This window comes from Podarcis cretensis (assembly GCF_951804945.1).
Source record: "Podarcis cretensis genome assembly, chromosome: 3".
Classification (NCBI taxonomy): domain Eukaryota; kingdom Metazoa; phylum Chordata; class Lepidosauria; order Squamata; family Lacertidae; genus Podarcis; species Podarcis cretensis.
Window position 1 is genome coordinate 63,509,029 of NC_137172.1, and position 20,281 is coordinate 63,529,309.

General features: G+C 41.3%; 1 protein-coding gene across 1 annotated transcript in view; it reads right to left on the bottom strand.

Moving 5' to 3' along the window:
* The window catches only part of SLC35D3 (solute carrier family 35 member D3), a 231,550-nt gene that overhangs the window by 40,043 nt on the left and 171,226 nt on the right, over positions 1-20,281 (bottom strand). The window lies entirely within an intron of this gene.

A 20,281-nucleotide genomic window follows, 5' to 3' on the forward strand; every position in this document is an offset into this window, starting at 1 on the left:
TCTTTTCTGTATTATCGGGCATAGATGAAGCTAGCGCTTATGCTACGTGGTCAGTTGTTTGGGTGTTGCTGAATTGTTGTTGTTTTGCAAACTTTTTCAATAGGTAGATGCGTTTAAAAAAACTTTTCTTTTCTTTTTGAAAGATAGAAAATTCGGTTGGTTCTGTTAAGGATTTAGGTTTGCATGGAAAACAAGGAGCGTGAAGAGGAGGCTAGCTCCTGAATATAGGTTGGGTGGTTTGTTTGTTTTTTAAAGATGTTCTTTCCATGGTGCTGACCTTGCTTCGGACTGCTGCCCCTGCTAACTAAGGGGCTCCGAATCGTGTGTGCTCAACTGGGGAAGTGCCTCGTTTCTCCCTTGCCCTACATTGCGTAAATTGCATCTGCACACAACACACACCTTTCATATTTGGCCTCTTGCTTAAATGAGGGCTTTTTGGCTTCCTTATAGAGCTCGGGCGGGGGAAATAGTGTAATCAACATCTCCTGAAATCCCAAATAATCCAGCCAAAATTAAATACTTTTAAGAACCATTCACTTCAGTGGGAAAGATTTAAGCATGTGCATACTTCTCTTAATATGTTGCCCATAAGAAGCCAGTCACAGAAGCCATGGGTTTTCATACTTGTAAACAAGTTCCATTCAGAACATTTAAATAAATGGGGCAATAGAATTAGTAGTCACTTCTAGGTTATCTGTTTATTGAGCATGAATCCTGATTCATTCCCACAAAGTTTGCAGAGAGGTTAGACAATGCCAGCTATTTATTTATTGTTTGTGGGGAGGTTATATGGTGTTGCGTCAATCAAATGCTACCCTACAATTTCCAGTGCATTTCCCCATCACAAATAGTCTGAGTTTGGTTGGGAATAAACCACAGAGCCTAGGGCTTGCTGATCAGAAGGTCTGCGGTTGGAATCCCCGTGATGGGGTGAGCTCCTGTTGCTTGGTCCCTGCTCCTGCCAACCTAGCAGTTCGAAAGCATGTCAAAGTGCAAGTAGATAAATAGGAACCACTCTGGCGGGAAGGTAAACAGCGTTTACATGCGCTGCTCTGGTTTCGCCAGAAGCGGCTTAGTCATGCTGGCCACATGACCCAGAAGCTGGATGCCGGCTCCCTTGGCCAATAAAGCAAGATGAGCGCCGCAACCCCAGAGTCATCCGCGACTGGACCTAATGGTCAGGGGTTCCTCTACCTTTACCTTTTTAGGTTTGTTGTGCAAGAGCTCCAAATCAGCTTCAATTGCCAGCATGTAACTGAACCCTCCCCACAAAATAGCAGAAATCCAGAAATGCCCAGTAACATTAGGTAGGCACCACCATTTGTACAGTTGAAGCTGCTTGCGAACCCATTTTTATTTCAGGAAGCATATCTGGACACTTAAATGTTGTTGTTGTTTATCTGTTTTCAAATGATGATTATTTTGCTGTGCACCTCTCAGAGATGCTTTGTGATGAGCTGGACCAATTGCCAGGAGCTATTTTACTAAGACTGAAGTCTGAGCTGGCCTTCATTTGACCTGTGGATCTGGACTTTAAAGAGCCAAGCTGCAATATAATTGCCATGATATAAATATTGCTGGAATGTGCCACTTCAGACTGCACATGGTGGGTTGGGGGGGTAGGGGGTAGTATTTTCGAATGCTTCTCAGGGAGAAGATTTCTTGATCATCTAGAGTTAGCATGATAGGGATGAAGATATGTCTTCATAACATGCTAATTCTGTATCTATAGTGAATTTTTCCTTTTGGGGAGCATTCAAATCTGTGACATTCCCCACACCTGCAGTTTGAAGTGGTCCAGCCCAGCAAGTGGACCTAAATCCAGCAGCTCCCACTTTCATCACCGTCCAAAAATATATCATTTTAAACCAACAAACTGTACTGGGAGTGATGTGCAACCCTAGGTATGTCTACTTCCAAGTAAGTCCTATTGAGTCAACTAGAGCTTCCTCCCAGGATTCCAGCCTTAGCTACTTTTTGATGTTTGTGTAACTAATTGCCTTATAGCTTACCTTCCTTTCATTATTCCTTTTTAGCATTATCATTCCGCTCAGTGGCGTAGCATGGGGGGTGCAGGGGGGGCCGGCCGCACCGGGCGCAACATCTGGGGGTTAGGGAAATCCACGGGTTAGGGGGCGCAAATCCACGGGTTAGGGGGCGCAAATCCATGGGTTAGGGGGCGCAAATTACTTGCCTTGCCCCGGGTGCTGATAACCCACGCTACGCCACTGATTCCGCTTATGCCTGCGCTGCAATCTTACATCAGTTTCAAGCAGTTTCTGTGGTTCGGTACCCCAAATGGGCATTTCATTGCATCAATAAATACATGCTAACACTGTGCTGCTTCCAAATAATTGTCCATCTCATTTGAACAAGGGTAAATGTATTCTAAATTGTCTCCCAGAAAGAGGGACACTGCAATGTGAGGAAGTAAGCCGCTGCGTCTTGTTTTCTTGCTCGAAGGTTGGCTCAAATGGATCACCACCAATCAGCACATAAATCTTTAGTCGTCTTCCGCTGAACTAGTCTTTCCAAAGCAGTTGAAAAATGTCCCTGTGTCCTCAAAGGACACACCTGTTATATGAAACAGTTTTTAACCAGCTTGTTAAGCCAGCTTTGACACATCAAAGAGCCTGGACAATGGACACAAACTTTAACAATAGTTTTGCCTCCAGCAAAAGCCTCCATCAAAGCCAGGCTTGTGCCAGTGGTATTATGGCCTCCAATTGAAAATAAATTTTACTTGAATAAGTACCTCAGCCTGATCAGAGGCTCTGCCGCCACGGAAACAAAAGCAGTTGGGGATAAGTTATTGACTCCACTGACAGCCTGAATGGACTTCATTATGCCAGCCCACTCTTGGTAAATGTGTCAGGTTTTAAACTGAATTAGGTGGCAGGTGCAGGAACCATTTTCCTGCCCCCCTTGAGACAGCAGAGAGCCAATCATCACCTGATTCTGCAGACAAATGTTTAGATTTGGTGTGTTTTTTTCCAGGCTGTGTGGCCATAAGTGAAAGCATATTTAAATCATAAGGCTTCCCTGTTTCCCCCATCCCATTTTGCCTGTCATGGGCCTGTAATGTTCCCACAGGCAAATCGCACAGGCCCTCTGGCGTAATGGGATGTGTGTGCTTCTCCTCCTCCTCGGAGCACAGAGGACAATGATGTTGCTGATTTGTCTCTATTGTGCATCACTTGAGGCTGCTGATTTCCAGCTTCAAGCGCCCACTTCGGTTCAAGGCAATGGGAGACCCCAGGGGAACAAAATCCACCCCCTTCATTTTTGTTCTTCTTTTGAGCCATATGAACACAGGCACTTTCTAAAGAAAGATATTTAGGATGATGGACTTGCACAGAATCCCAAGGAGATTAAAGGAGAAAATCTGTACGTCTTCCAGCAATCTCAGGTGGCATAGTTTCATATTAAGAGTTTCCCCTAATATTTTTTTCTTTTTCACATACATGATAACACCTACAAATTATGATAGCCAGTGTGGTGCAATATTTAGAGTGTCAGACTATGATCTGGGAGACCAGGGCTCAAATCCCCACTCATCCATGGAGCTCTCAGCTGAACCTACCTCACAGGGTTGTTTTGAGGATAAAACGGGGAGGGGAGAACCATGTACATCACCCTTAGCTCCCAGGAGAAAAAGGTGGCATATGAATGTACTAAATAACAAGCTTGCATCCTGATACATGAGAATACACACTGGACACAACTAGGCTTTCACATTTAAGTCCTAATGGTTTCAAAAGCAGAAACAAACACATGCTGAAATCCATTAAATTTCCAGGTTCCTCTCTTGCGTGGACAATACTCATAATGGGAAGGGAGCACAGGCAGCTTGTTCCTCCAGAACTGTTCCTTGAATGTGTTCATTCACAGGTATTCTACAGTAGACAATTATGCATTATTTGGGCATGTTTTAAACAGTGTGTGCCTGCTTTCTACTCCTGAAAAAACATGAGCATTTGTAACCCTTTCATCAAAGGTTCCTGTGGAAGCCTCATGCTCTTCCCTGTGATATAACATGCTTCAAACAACAGTTCTCAAAGGGGCTGGTCATTTTATCATGTAATATATGCACAATGTAGATAACATAGGCTGAACATCAGAATCGCCACCTTAGAACTGAACTAACTTTTTAGCCAGGGTGGGTTTTCACACTAATGATGCAGCCATGAAGACACGTTTTTGCCATGTAGCAGGGCCATAGACAAGGGGTTCACTGTGGAGCCTCAAACCAATGTTTTTTAACAAATAAATTTGACTGACTGGCTGAAGCTGGAAGTCAGGCAAGCTGTCACACAGGGTGGGATGCATTAACCATAGTCATATACTGGGCTTGGAAGGTCCTTTCCATATCTATACATGGCTACAATAAGGTTTGCATTCGTTTTATGTTATTTAGCCTTTTGTCTGCATATTTTACCTTCTAACACTCTTCTTAATAGCCTGCTAGGACCTACAAAAATAATGCAAGATCAGCTGAACTTCAGACACTTTGCATGCCAACTCTCATTACTTAATCATAAGACTCAGGACTATTAAGACTCTTTAAAAAAGAGAGAGCTATTAAGACTCTTAAAAAGAGAGAGAAAGCTAGTTTTCTGGCCAGAGAGAGGAGACCTGGCATATGTCATTGGCTGCATGCCGTATTTAAGTTAATGAGCAAGAAAGTTACCCCTTCTGCCTGACACAAGAGATGCTCTTTATGGAATCTAAAACTTGCAAATTCACATACAAAGTAGTAGTTATATATAAGTTTCTTTACTCTTGATAATAACTCTAGTGGTAACATATATAATTCTTCCTCATACCCTTTGCCCTAAATAGCAGCAGCAGTCAAGATGACTTCAAGACTCAGTGTTTGACTTATGCTGGAAAGTTTGTGCATCATCCATCCACAGCAAAGCATTTTTAATGCTGGTTGAATGCTGGTTGAATTCAGTGAGAGAATTGCACATGTGCTTAAAGTCTTCCATCAATATCAACAGGACTTTAAATGATGTGCCATATTTAAACATTAAAACATTCCTGATATATTATTGAATGTGGGCTATCACCTGATTAAATGCAGTGGTACCTCGGGTTACATACGCTTCAGATTACAAATGCTTCAGGTTACAGACTCCACTAACCCAGAAATATTACCTCGGGTTAAGAACTTTGCTTCAGGATGAGAACAGAAATCGTGCTCTGGCGGCGCGGCAGCAGTGGGAGGCCCCATTAGCTAGAGTGGTGCTTCAGGTTAAGAACAGTTTCACTTATTTAAGTAAAATTTGGCCAAGTAAATGGTTTTTTAAAAAAGTACATATATATAATAATAATATGCAAAGGATGAGAAATATGAATTTGCTGAGTTAATTTAATTGAACTAGGATGTATGAAGGGGGGGTGGGGGGAGGTCAAGAACTGGGGTTAGGAAAGTAAGGTTATGAAACTTTATACGTGTTGTCTTTGTCTATGTGTATGTATGTTTGTCTTGATAAAATGTGAAAATTTAATAAAAATTTTATTAAAAAAAAAAAAGAACAGTTTCAGGTTAAGAATGGACCTCCGGAACGAATTAAGTACTTAACCCAAGGTACCACTGTAAATGTTAATCAATTAATGACTTAACTATCAATCAATTTTTTTACCTCATTAGGTGATGAAATTGGCCTAAATGTGCATATTAATAAAATATTACTTCTTTAAAAAGCATAATTTACTTGGTTTTAGATAATTTAAACACATTGTAATAGAAGGCACCTTCTTAGAAGAAGCCTTTGTTGGATGTATGAGATGGAAGAGGGAAAATGGTGTCTGCAGTTTTTGTAAATGTTTGCATTAAAACAATTGACAACTATCTGTTGGCAGGAAGCTGCAGTATCTTTTTGGTTGTACAAAAGATTCTGAATTCACTAATCTAAATGAGTAATCTACTAAGGCTGCAGTTCTATCCTGTGCACACTTACCTGGGAGTAAGCTTCATTAAACATGGTGGAACTTATATCCTCATTGAGATGCCTAAGATTATGTTATGAAAGTCACAGTTCTTTTTTTTTTTTTTTTTTAATAATTTTTATTGCATTTTTCACAAAAAAGAACAAAAAAGCAAATTTTCACAAACATTACAAAAAGAAAAATTTTCACAAACATTACAAAAGAAAAGAAAACATAGACAAAAAAAAAAAGAAAAGAAAAAAGGAGATTTTAACATAAAAAAACAAAAAAAAAATCCCTCACTTTCCAATTATAACCTTCAAAACCTTATTTTCCTTACTTCCACCCGCCTCCCGATCTTGTATTCTATGTAATAATTAGTTCAGCAAGCTCAATCTTTGTTCATTTTAATTCTTGATCCCTCCCTTTGTGCTCTTATTTAACTCAGTCACTAGAACCCCTTCTTTCCTTTTCAATGTCCTCAACATTCAAAGATTTTACAGTGTTTTTGTAGATAGACTTTAAACTTCTTCCAGTCCTCTTCCACCTGCTCTTCTCCTTGATCTCGAATTCTGCCAGTCATTTCAGCCAGTTCCATATAGTCTATTACTTGCATCTGCCATTCTTCCAGAGTGGGTAGGTCTTGTGTCTTCCAATACTTTGCGATGAGTATTCTTGCTGCTGCTGTAGCGTACATAAAGAAAGTTCTATCCTTCTTTGGCACCAATTGGCCGACCATGCCCAGAAGAAAGGCCTCTGGTTTCTTCAAGAAGGTATACTTAAATACCTTTTTCAGTTCATTATATATCATCTCCCAGAAAGCCTTGATCCTTGGGCACGTCCACCAAAGGTGAAAGAATGTCCCTTCAGTTTCTTTGCATTTCCAACATTTATTATCGGGCAAATGGTAGATTTTTGCAAGTTTGACTGGGGTCATGTACCACCTATATATCATTTTCATAATATTCTCTCTTAAGGCATTACATGCCGTGAATTTCATACCGGTGGTCCACAACTGTTCCCAGTCAACAAACATAATGTTATGACCAACGTCTTGTGCCCATTTTATCATAGCAGATTTTACCGTTTCATCCTCAGTATTCCACTTCAACAGCAAATTATACATTCTCGACAATATCTTAGCATTGGGTTCTAACAATTCTGTTTCCAACTTTGATTTTTCCACCTGGAAGCCAATTTTCCTGTCCAAATGATAGGCCTCTCTTATTTGAAAATAATGTAACCAGTCTCGCACCTTATCCTTAAGTTTCTCATAGCTTTGCAATTTCATTTTATCTCCCTCCTGCTCCAGAATTTCCCAATATTTTGGCCAGTTAGATTCCATATTAAGCTTTTTTAAGGCCTTTGCTTCCATAGGTGAGAGCCACCTAGGGGTTTTATTTTCCAATAAATCTTTGTATTTCATCCAGACATTAAACAATGCTTTCCTGACAATATGGTTTTTAAATGTCTTGTACACTTTAGCCTTACCGTACCACAAGTATGCATGCCACCCAAAAACGTTATCATATCCTTCCAAATCCAAAATATCCGTGTTTTCAAGAAGTAGCCAATCCTTCAGCCAGCAAAAAGCTGCTGCTTCATAATATAACTTGAAGTCCGGCAGGGCAAACCCCCCTCTTTCCTTTGCGTCAGTAAGAATTTTGTATTTTATTCTGGGCTTTTTGCCCTGCCAGACAAATCTAGAAATTTCTTTTTGCCACTTCTCAAAACAGTCCATTTTGTCAATGATTTGTAGCGTCTGAAACAAAAACAACATTCTTGGCAATACATTCATTTTGATAACAGCAATTCTACCCAGTAAGGAAAGTTTCAAGTTTGTCCAAATTTCAAGATCTTTTTTCACTTCTGACCAACACTTCTCATAATTATCTTTGAATAAATTTACATTCTTCGAAGTCAAGTTCACCCCTAGATATTTCACTTTTTTCACCAATATTAAACCTGTTTCTTCCTGAAACCTTTCCTTCTCTACTGCTGTCAAATTTTTCTCTAAAACCATAGTTTTTGATTTATTCAATTTAAAACCTGCCACCCGACCAAATTCTTGTATTATTTCCAGTGCTCTTTTAGAACTAGGGATTGGCTCCTGTAGCGTCAGTACTAGGTCATCTGCATAGGCTTTAAGTTTATAGTGTTTAACTCCGACCTGTATACCCTGAATCTGTTGGTCCCTTCTAATCATATTCAGCAAGACCTCCAGGACTGAAATAAAAAGCAAAGGGGAAATTGGGCAGCCTTGTCGTGTCCCTTTCTCTATCTTAACTTCTTCCGTTACTGCATTATTCACTATTAATTTCGCCTTCTGCTCTGAGTAAATCGCGCCTATACCGTTTCCAAACCTTTCTCCAACCCCCATCCCTTGCAAATTTTTCCTCATAAAGCTCCACGAAATATTGTCAAAGGCTTTCTCCGCATCAATAAATATTAAAACAGCTTTTGTATTTATATTAACTTGTAGCTTTTCTAAAATGTCAATTAAGTTTCTCGTGTTATTTGACAATTGTCTGCCTGGGAGAAAGCCAGCTTGGTCTTTATGAATCATTGTTGCTAAAACTTTTTTCAATCTTCTAGCTAAAATATCAGCAAAAATTTTATAATCCACATTAAGTAGGGATATGGGGCGGTAGTTCTTTAGTTGTGTCTTTTCTATCTCATTTTTCGGTATAAGCGTGATGTAAGCTTCTTTCCACGACTCCGGCGCTCTTTTCCCTTCCATAATTTCATTGCCAACCTCCATTAGAGGTTGAATTAAGTAATCTTTCATGTCTTTGTAGTATTTGGAGGTTAGCCCATCCTATGAAAGTCACAGTTCTATCAATAACATCTATTACTTTTCAGTACTGGAATACCATTGACTTCCATAGGACTTATGTCTCAATAGACATGGTTAGAAGTGTCACAGAAAAATCAAATTGACTGTCAAATTCCAAATGGCTATCTCAAGGGGGTGCATTTAGAAAACCTAAGATTTCAAACATTTCCCTACCTTAATGATCAATTACCTGCAGTGAATAAGCTACAAGAGAAGTCTTGTGCACTCACAAATACTGTTTCTTTACAAATTATGAAGCACACAGTTTTCAGAACATGGATAGATTTTTCTTTACAAGAATGGCATTTCTCAAGGTGTCGTGTGAAAGCTACTACTTTGTTATGTACTTTGTTGACCCTGTATCTGGGTCAGCGTTCATTTTACCATGACAAAATAGGAGTGGCTTAACTTCCAACATATCATTATAACCTGCATTTATGGTCACTTGGATGAATATCATTATGAGGGAAAAGGCATTGCAGAAAATAAAACAATGGTGCCTGCTTTAACTGTGATTTTATTGATAATTGTTGGACACACACACACACACACACACACACAGGCACCAACACTAATACAGTGGTACCTCGGGTTACATACACTTCAGGTTACAGACGCTTCAGGTTACAGACTCTGCTAACCCAGAAATAGTACCTCAGGTTAAGAACTCTGCTTCAGGATGAGAACAGAAATAGTACTCTGGTGGTGCGGCAGCAGCAGGAGGCCCCATTAGCTAAAGTGATACTTCAGGTTAAGAACAGTTTCAGGTTAAGAACGGACCTCCAGAACGAATTAAATTCTTAACCCGAGGTACCACTGTACGTGCAGTTCATCTAGGATTTCTGAATTCAGTTCCTCCCGCTTCAAGCTGTGAATGAGTCAGAATATGTCACCTACAGAATCAGACCAAAGGCACCCAGTTATGTCCACACCACCACCACCACACACACTCTCCTCATAAAATAACATCAGTTTCTTCTTTAGGGCTATCTGAAGACCACTGTGTGTCTGTCAACACAGAAAAATCATTTCTCACAGTGGTATCACTTGCTGGATATGTTCCTCCCCCACCTCCCTTCAACTTGAGCAGATGGTGTTTCATAGTTGGTCACAAATGGCTGTCAGTGAGTTTGTCTGCCTGCCAGTAACCTGTAGTTTGGGGACTCCCTTGGAGAGTGTACCAGCACCGAGTCTGCTGATAGCAGCATCCAAGAAAATGATCCATCCTTTCTTGTCAGGCACAAAATTAGCCATCTCACTTTCAAACTGTTGGCGAGGGGGATATGAAAGAAATAAGGACACTGCCAAACTAGCTGATGGTTTTTGAGCTCTCATTGTCTGACTTTAACACATTAAAAGCAGCCATTAGGGTGGCAAGGTTGCAATGAATGTAAAGGCATCTATTCCCCCCCCCTTCTATTTTTTCTATAAAAAAGATCAACCTTGCTTTTGGAACTAGCATTTTTGCCCTACATTTATTTCAGTATTTTTGCCAATTGAGACTACCTCTTTTATATTGGGTTAATTCCCCCCACCCCCAGACCTATTTAGTCTACACCGCCTGCAATAACCTTTAGTGACATTGTTCTGCAAAAGGGGGAAGAAATCTAGAGCCAGCAAATGTCCCATTGCTCCCATCATTTTCACTTTGGCTTCAGATCCACAACTAGAAGGCAACCAGCCAATCCTGCTTTCCTCTGTGATTGGCTGTTTACCAGCAGCTTTGAGTAGAAGGAAGGGAGAAGAAGAAGATAATGTAGAGCAACCATCTAATCATGAAAAAAGACAAAAAATGAAACCCCCTCCAAACAAAGCCTTTATCTGGGGGAAACCCTCACTGAATAGAGCTGGATTTATCTCTTTGCATACTGTTATGCTGTAATTTTGGGTAATTTTAAAACATACCCAAATGGAATTTAAAATTTGCATCATAAAATAATTGTTACCTATATTTTATTTTCTGCTGGAAAAAAAGAAACATGGAGTTTAATTTTGTTGCACTGTATTGATTACATATCTTTTTCATATCAATGGAATATATCTGCATGTTAATAAGTGGAAACTTCTTTCGACAGTAGTTTTAATAGTAGTAGCTTCTGAGCCCTGCTTATTAGCAAAATGATTTGGAATGCAAATATGTGAACTGCCTTAAACGGGCAAGCATTTAAGAATCTCAGCAAAGATTTAAAATCATAAAATATGCAGCAAAGTAAAGTGTGGAAATATAGGCTGTTAGACCTTTAAAATATGCCATTGTGAGTTCCAAAACTTCCATCTTCCCATATTATAGAAAAGACCACATGTTTGGTAAGTAAAACTTACAAAGGTCAGGTTCATGTGCTTGTCCATACATCAGTCAGAAAACACAGGCAATAAAACCTGGCTTAATTACAGTGGTGAAAGTTCCTATTGGTACAGGAACACAAGAAAGGCTTGGTAGAGCCATGTAGTCTGAGCTGCAGCAACCTGTTTAAAACCTCTTCACATACTGAACTTCTAAGATAGACTGAGGGAAGAACAATAGGCCTGTTGCTGTTGTTGTTTAGTCATTTAGTCGTGTCCGACTCTGTGACCCCATGGACCAGAGCACGCCAGGCACTCCTGTCTCCCACTGCCTCCCACAGTTTGGTCATACTCATGCTGGTAGCTTCAAGAACACTATCCAACCATCTCGAACTCTGTCGTCCCCTTCTCCTTGTGCCCTCAGTCTTTCCCAACATCAGGGTCTTTTCCAGGGAGTCTTCTCTTCTCATGAGGTGCCCAAAGTATTGGAGCCTCAGCCTAGTTCATCCCAAAGTGAGGTAAACCTGGCAGGAAAGCTTTCTCTGTAGTCTTAACCCCTTCACGCATTGATTACACTAAAGCATGTTAGTTATACGAGGCTGTTTATCCCACAGTTTGATCAGTGGAATAACTCATGATTTGTTAAACAAACAATGGTATAGTGTTATGTGTATATGAGGCCACTGAAAACTCTGGCCAAAATTATCTTTAAAGTTCTGCAGCTCAAAACAGTAGTTCCCAGGTTTCTTCCACACTAGTCTGGAATCACCATGGCTCATTCATTTACTTACCAGCGTGGTGGTTAACATTTATTGTGCTTTCTTCTCAGCATTTCTTCCATCTTCGGTCCAACTTTTAAACAGGTGGATGGGAAAATCTCCACAGCCTTTAGCATTCCTTTCCCATCTTTTAACAGAAGAATGCTTTTGATATGGGCAGTGACATGTCAGGCAGGTGACCCTATCACAGCTTAGCACACATTCTCTGTTATCTTTATTTTATAAACCCATTAAACTATTTAGAGTCAATATTTTTATTAACAGTAAAATGCTTTTCTGGTTATCATTTTTTAAAAAGCAAAACACTGCTTAAATGAAAAAGTATTATAGCACTATAACAGGACAACACTATTTTTTAATTAAGAAGAAAGAAAAGCTCTCGGGTTATCACCATTTAAAGCAATCCTCCCTTCCCCTAATTAAACACTTCCAATCTATACTTTGAATCCCAAACAAACACTATAAACACTTCACTTTTTGACAAAGTGTGGGTGGAACATAGCAGGCTGAACATGCAGAAAAAGTGCAAGATGCCCGATAGTGTGGAAAGTCTATTTCTATTCCAATTGCAGTTTGCAGAGAAAGAACAAGGACTTTGTAGTGCTAGGAACCACCCTTCTAGAAGGTGTCCCAGTCCTACTCAGTTACTTCCCTTTCATATTGTTTCATTCACCTCCAAGTGGTGAGAAGCTCTAAGGGTGCAGTGTTTATTCATATTTGGTTTCCTGTGGAAGGTGGCCGCTGGAAGGTAATTGCATTTTGTAATATTTGTGTTTATTTACAAATATTGAGTGTAAGTGGGGGTACAGCTTAAGCAGTGTTTCTCAAACTTGAATCCCCAGCTGTTGTTGGACTATAACTCCCATCATCCCTAGCTAGAAGTACCAGTGGTCAAGGTTGATGGGAGTCGTGGTCCAACAGCAGCTGGGGACCCAAGTTTGAGAAACACTGCCTAAGGCGACAGCCAGCACCCCAATATGCTCTTAGCTTTCACCGTTCCAAACTTAGTTCTTACTGTATCTGTGCCTTCCTCAGTCTCTGGCTCAAACAAAGTATTTCCCTCCCTCATATACCTTTTCCCTTGCTCTTGGCTATCCGGGAGTTAGATCCAGATCTATAGGGATTTAAAGGTCACAAGAGGTGCTTTAACTGGATCTATAATAAAACAGAAGCATGTCTTCTTGGGCCCATGGCTAGGAAACACACATTCCTGGTAAATATAGCCGCTTGCTTGGTCTTTATATCTTTAAAAAATGTGTTTTTTTTCATCGCCTAAAACAAGGGTGTCTAAAGTAATGGTACTGCAACCCATGATCAACCATAACTGCAAGAAGACAGAATACTAGGTAAAGGTAGAGGGACCCCTGACCATTAGGTCCAGTCGTGACCAACTCTGGGGTTGCGGCGCTCATCTCGCTTTACTGGCCGAGGGAGCCGGCGTACAGCTTCCGGGTCATGAGGCCAGCATGACTAAGCCGCTTCTGGCGAACCAGAGCAGGGCACGGAAACACAGTTTACCTTCCCACCAGAGCAGTACCTATTTATCTACTTGAACTTTGACATGCTTTTGAACTGCTAGGTTGGCAGGAGCTGGGACCGAGCAACGGGAGCTCACCCCGTCGCGGGGAGTTGAACCGCCAACCTTCTGATCAGCAAGTCCTAGGTTCTGTGGTTTAGCCCACAGTGCCACCTGCACCCCTAAATACTAAATGACTCCAATTACAGACTTATCTCAACTAGTTGTGTGTTTTCATTTAACCCCTCTGAGGAAAGCATTAAAAGGATGGCTAGGAATTACACCGGGGATAGAGCTACTTTGTTATGGTTTTGGGAAAATATGTCAGTGCTCAGTTCCACTCAGGCAGTTTAATTTTGGTTCATCATGGAAGATTCCTCTTCTCTGAAGATTTCAGGAGAGGTGGGGGATATAGTTAGAAAATGTGATCTGTGGGAGTTCATTGCAGCTTGATACAAGAGATGATATCAGAGATTAGTTAACCGTATGGGCTGAGTCCCAGGGGAGGTATGTGAAATGAATCAGATTAAACAAAATTGATAATGTGAATACTTAATCAAACAGACAAAGGTAGTCTGCACAGCTAATTAGGGGCAAATAGAGCGTCCCTCTTGTACCTCATTTAACTGACAAATTGTGCAGACAGTTTTAATGGGAGTCTGTTTAGCAAAGAGAAGGCTGTACAGTTGACAGCTTGGCAAAATGTGGTTTCTGTAACACCACATGATGCTTATGGAAATTAGCCTAGTGCAGCTGAGCTCCGAGTAGGTAAGGTCTGACCACACTATAGCAAAATGGACCTTTTTGTCAATTTTTTTAAAAGGGTATGTTTTCCCTCACTATTTCAGAGCATTATTCCTAAGGAGGACTCACCATCCCATTATACGAATAGCAAACTCATTATCTATGTGGGGAGAAGACCAGCACCATCCATGCAGAAGCAGAAAGGATCAGTAGCCTCAGGTTTTCAGAAGTATGAAAAATCTTTAGGGAATAAATCCTGGAGGCGGTGTGGGGGAAGGAAGGGAGACAACCCAGTGAAGACTGGACAGGCTCAGTGGCCATGGAATGTGGGCTGACTTCTGGAGCAGAGAGGAGAGAAGACCAGAGGGAGTGGAAAGGAATACCTTCAAAAGGGAACACTTGGCAACATTTTGATGCAGGTCCCATTTGCTTATTAATAGACATTCAAAGTAGACAGTGGAGAACAGATATCCATCCATACAGGGCAGGTGTAGTGAAGCTTTGGTCCGTCACATATTGCTGAACTACACCTCCCATCATCCCTTGTCATTGGCCATGCTTGCTGGGGCTGATGGGAGTTGCAGTTCAGCAACATCTGGAAGGCCAAAGCTTCCGTGAAGCTAAACACCATTATTTAAAAGCTTTTTCATCACAGCCAGCTGCAAAACACAGATCTTTTTCCTCATCACTGGTTACATTCAAAACAGATAAAACAGTCTCTATGTATATTTTCAGCACCCATAACACAGTTAAGTGAGTGACCTTCGCTCTTCACTTCGGGACATCAATTGGCCATCTAATACAGAATGATCTTTGCCTCTCTCACATGACAGTAACAGTATAAAGCAGCACTAAAGTAGAGAAAGGGCATTAGCTCAGTGCCAGCCTTGCAGTGACTCATATTCTGTTGGATATATCCGGAAACACTTTAATTTCCAAAACAACTGTTTTTGGTCTATTGGAAAGAGAGAGAAAAACAACAATGTGTCTTGCTGCACATACGTGCGATGGCATAAGCTTTCTGATGAAGTAACTAACCCATTTGCAATAATGAATGTGTCAGCCTTTCAGGTGCCACAAGACTCTTCGCTGCTTGATTACCAAGGAATCTCTTGCTACTGCTTGGCAAAGATTGGGGGTGGCCTGTAACTGTGCAATGCTTTGCACTGTTAGTGGGTGACCTTCTTTGAGCTCCATTAGGAACAGGCTCACCTAAAATGGGCTTTGAGTGCGACTTGATTAGGACTGGGATCAGATTAGCTTCTTTTCAATCTCCAGATCTTGTCATGCTTCTAGTGATCTCATTAGAAAAGCAATGAGCTCTGGAGGCCTCACAGACACCTTCAACCTTTTTGTGTCTCCTTCTCTGCTATGGCCTTGCCCTCCTGCCAGGTAAGTTTCAGCAGGAAAGGGTGGGAGGTGCTACAGCAATAAGGAGAGCCTATTTCAGCATGTTCAGCTGCATATACACTGTTATCATTAAAGCATATTTGGAACACTTTTCCCTCCTCAAAGAATTACAGGCACTTTAGCTTACCCATCACTGAGATGCAATTCCCAGCAACCCTAAACAAAAGCACTGTGCCTAGGATTCTTGTGGGGCGGGGTGGGGAATGTGCTTTATTTGTAAGAATATATGAAGAGCCTTGTTGCGTCCGGCTACTTGCAAGGAACCCTGCAAGCAGAGCTTGAGTGCAACAGCACTCCTTTCCTGTGCTTTCTAGCAACTGGAAATCAGAAGCAACTAAATTCTAGCAGGACATTGCAGTGAAAATATTCTAAAATCCTGGTATCATAAGCAGGCATGCCAGGAGTATTGATATTGTTGTCACCAAGCTGCACGCAGATAAGTTAAACAAGATGTGTAACAGCATGAAAAGGGAATAAGAGTTGTATGAAACTGCCCGTCTTAATGATTTAACCCTTTTTGTACCTCTCAAATAACTGGCCACTCATTCTTTCAGTTGGATGTAATCCAGCTACCAGAAAGAACAGAAGGGAAGGGAAAGAACAATTGGCAAGCAGGATTTCTTTTGTAAAACAGGGCAGCCTTGCTTTAGGTTTTTTTTTTCCTTTTCCAGCGTGAGTCAGCATATTCAGCCTGGTTGCCCTTCCAGACGCTTGCTTGAATAGTTTTTTTAACCGGAGCATTTAATAAGTTGCCCTTAATTGAAATGGGAGGGAGTCCTGCTACTGTTTCGACAGAGCTGTTTGAGTTAATTGATAAAGCTTCCCTTTTATTACCAAGGGTTTGCCTTCTGTTTGAAGCTGTACAGGCTATTGCCCCGAAAGGCTCTGAGATTTCCTTGTGGAAATCTAGCAAATATTGGAAATTGCACTGGCAAATTAGCAAGGCTCCCAAAGCAGAAGTGACAGCTCAAGTGGACTGGCGGGGGGGCGGCCACTCCGCAATCCCACACCAATTGGCCAGACTGATCATATGGACTAATCACAACAGATCTGGCGAAATAATGGACACCAGATGTTATCGCTTTGTACACGGTCCCTCTCGAGGGATTTGCGACAAAAGGAAAGCAAGAGCATGATTCTGTCATATATATTAATAAAACAGGGTTACCAGGCATTCTGGTGGAGAGTGCCTATCCCATGTTCTCAATTTGTTTCAATGTAGTTTCTCTGCCAGGGCACGGTGGAAAGCAAGGCGGTGTGTAAATAAACAAGCAATATGTCAAAATGCAAGCAAAGTGTGTTCATTTTTATAGGCACGCCAGCGCTGGAATATGTGAAAATGTAGCAAGTGAAAGAGGATTACTAACTTACTTTGTTAAAGTCTTCTGGGAGGGAGTTTGGGCTGCTAATCACATCTTGGAGTAGCACCACATTATGGCAGAATAGCAGTACATTTTGACCAATCACTGGGAGCTACCAAATGGAACACAGCCCACAAAACTGCAGTAGAAAAACCAAGGTGGTGTATGGAGCCCTGATGGCTTGTTATATATGGCTGACGGTTTGTATATTTTGTTTGTTGAGTCTCATGTTGTGCAGGTCTGACTAAGCAATTTGGTGTCTTCTTCCCCCACCTCCCTCCCATATGCTCAGAGCCCTTTACTTGTTAGTATGGAGTGAGAGCTACTGCACAGATTTTTTTCCCTGAGGGAAGATTCTCTGAAGCAATTTTGTATGGTCTTCTTATCTGTGTTAACTGCTGCAAATCTACACGCATGCACACAACACCCCTAAACTGTGGGTTTAAGCAGCCTGCCACAGAAGGGGAGAATCAATGCCATTTCTTTTTCCATTGTTACAGATATATGCCACTGCTAGATACTGAAGCCAATAGGATAAATATTTGGCCCAAAATTGGTTTTGAATGGAGAAGGAGGAATAGTAATGTACTGAAGTCCTGACTTGCATGTATAACCTCTCACAGACCCATCCCTCACAAACAGCATCCATAGTCCGTATCCATTCCTGCCACTCCTTTGGTGCAAAGATGCATCTCTGCTGGCAAGCCATGTAATGAAACATCTTCCTCTCTTGTTGGGGGACACTCTGGAACATGTTTGGTGGTGCCTGGTGGGAGGAGAGAGAAAATGGAACTTCCAGAGGGTTTCTGCTGGTGCAGCATTGGATAGAATATATCATATCTCACAGCAGCTCCAGGCTGGCTTGAAGTCCCTGCACAAACTAGTTTCTGTTAGCCACAGTCCAATATCTCAATGCCGTGATAACGATTGCGTACCTTAGAGGGCCATCATGCAGATTAGCCAGGAAATGTATGTAGTGCTCTTCAACACTCAAACCATACTTTTAAAATGCTAAGTATTATTATTATTACATTCAAACAAATGCAGCTCATGATTGTTAAGCAAAATATTGGAGGAGAGAGCAAGGTGAATCTTCTGGCCCCTGTTAGGCCACCATTTACTATGGAATTTTGAAATGGCTAAAACCCACCCTAAAGGACAGGTAAGAAACGGAAACAACAACAGCAACACTGAGAGTTGGAGAACCAGCACAGGGTGACTTCTACATGATGCCTGTGGCTGCAATGTGAAGCATGGGTAACCTAATTTACAGTATTGTGAAGACTGGCTTGGAAAGTATCCACACCAGCACTGCCTGTCTTCTCAACAGAGCAGTCCTGGTATAGAAACTGGCCACATAGTGACTCCACAATGGTGTGATGGCTGGGACAATACATGATAGCCATGGGGGGGGGAATAGATCATTACATAGAAACCATTTCCAGTCATCTCCATGTGTTTCTGGTAATAGCTGCTCCAGCTCAGGGGGAACCAAAATGTTGCTTTCCCAAAGTGGTTGGACTCTAAGGCCCACCAGCCCCAGCCGGCATGGAGAATGGCCAAAGATAATGACAGTGATAGTCCATCTGGGTCTTGAGGGCACCATGTTGGCTACTCCTGCTCTAGCTCATAATAAAGACATAACAGAAGTTAGAAGGTACATCTTCTCCTGTAAGCTTCCCATAGGAATAGATGTTCCAAAATCCTCCATCAAACCAAGAGAAGCTGTGTGTACGTGAATATAATGACATAATTTTTACAAAATAAAATCTGTTGCCTAATTTAATCAAATAGCATTTTTTTAAGTAGCCAACATTTTAATTCTTAGAGGCAATTTGCTGCCAAGTTTGTTTTTAAAGACAGTGTTACTTCTTTATATACTGAGAAGATCTTTATTCCATTTCTTTCAAACTACTTTGAAATTCTGTTCTCTTTGTTATATCTTCATATAGTGTCTCTAGAAAAAAATGGTATTATAAGGGATGTATGAGTAATCACTTATTCAGTCATTCTCATCTTAAATCAGTTTGCCTCCTGTAACACAAATACAGTAGGAAAACTTCTGAAAGAATTTTTTTTGCCTTGTCTGTGAGAACATGCAAAGGAGTTACCAGTAAGTGGCTGTTTGTCAGCTCTTGACAGTGACAGAATTCCCTCCTCCTTGAAAGCACTTCCTGAAGAGCTGTCTTTTAGCCTTTGGCCAAGCCATTATCAATTCTATGGCACTGCTCCATCTGTCTTTATCCCAGCAATTCTAAAGTCAGAAAAGAAAATTATTTTCACATTAGCAACTCATTAAAGGGCCCCAAATTTGTAGGCCCAATCACTGCTGGAGCCAAAGGCATTGTTTTTTACACTTCTAAATGCCTGTTTGGGGGCTTTGTTGGAATAGGCAGCTCTGGCCTGAGGGGACCTTCTGTCATGCACACGGTTAAGTGGGGAAGGTGGAGCTGTGTCACAGCTATCCATCACTATCCATCACTGTCACCACCACCAACAGAGAGATGGCTGACAGATAGCTAGTCAGTCAATCCATCAGTGAGTCCTGGCCTTAGATCAGGGAGGGAGAGGATGTGTGTAGTAGACATGACTCTTTTACTCAAGGAGTAAGTATGATAGCTGGTGGGGAGCTCTTTGCATTCTGAGGATCCATACTTTTGAGGAACACCTTTCATGTCCTTCTTTGGCCTTCATGCCAATATTCACACAGAAAGCTTGTTTCATCCCCAAAGTCTCTTGTAACTAACAAGTTTCAAAGCTAGCCCATTTATTTCACAGTAATTCAATCGCTAATACATTTCCTAATCTTTAAGGTTGGTGCTGCAAGACTCTGTTGCTTTTGCTGCAGCAGATTTAGAGTCCAATCTAGCCATGCATACTCAGATGCAAGTCCTACTGAGTTGAATGAGGCTTACTCCCAGGCAAGTGGGGTTGGCACTTAGATTTTCTCACTGGTGTTTCCGATGTTGGTCTGAATGAAGATAAAGCAGATCGGTTTAGACAACAAACAACAACAAAGTACAATTAGGGTTGCATCCTAACATAGCTACATAAGAGCATAGGAAGACCCCCTACTAGCTGAGGCCAAAGGCTCATCAAGTCCAGCATCTTCTTCTCACAATGCCTATTGGAAGCTTGCAAGCAGGACATGAGCATAAGAGCACACTCCTTGCTTGGGCTCTCTAGCAGCTGATAGTCAGATGCATGTCATCTTTGATACTTGTGGTAATATACAGTTATTCTTTAGTCTGTTAAGAAAGAAACAAAATAGTTTTTTAAAAAATATATGTTTGGCAGGTGAGCATGTAGAGATTTTGCATCATGCTGGTGCATGTGAAGGAGGGAATGGATGTTCAAAACTGTTTTAGTGGGAATGCTGTTGAACACTCTCCCTCACCAATGGTCCTCCCTCAGTTGT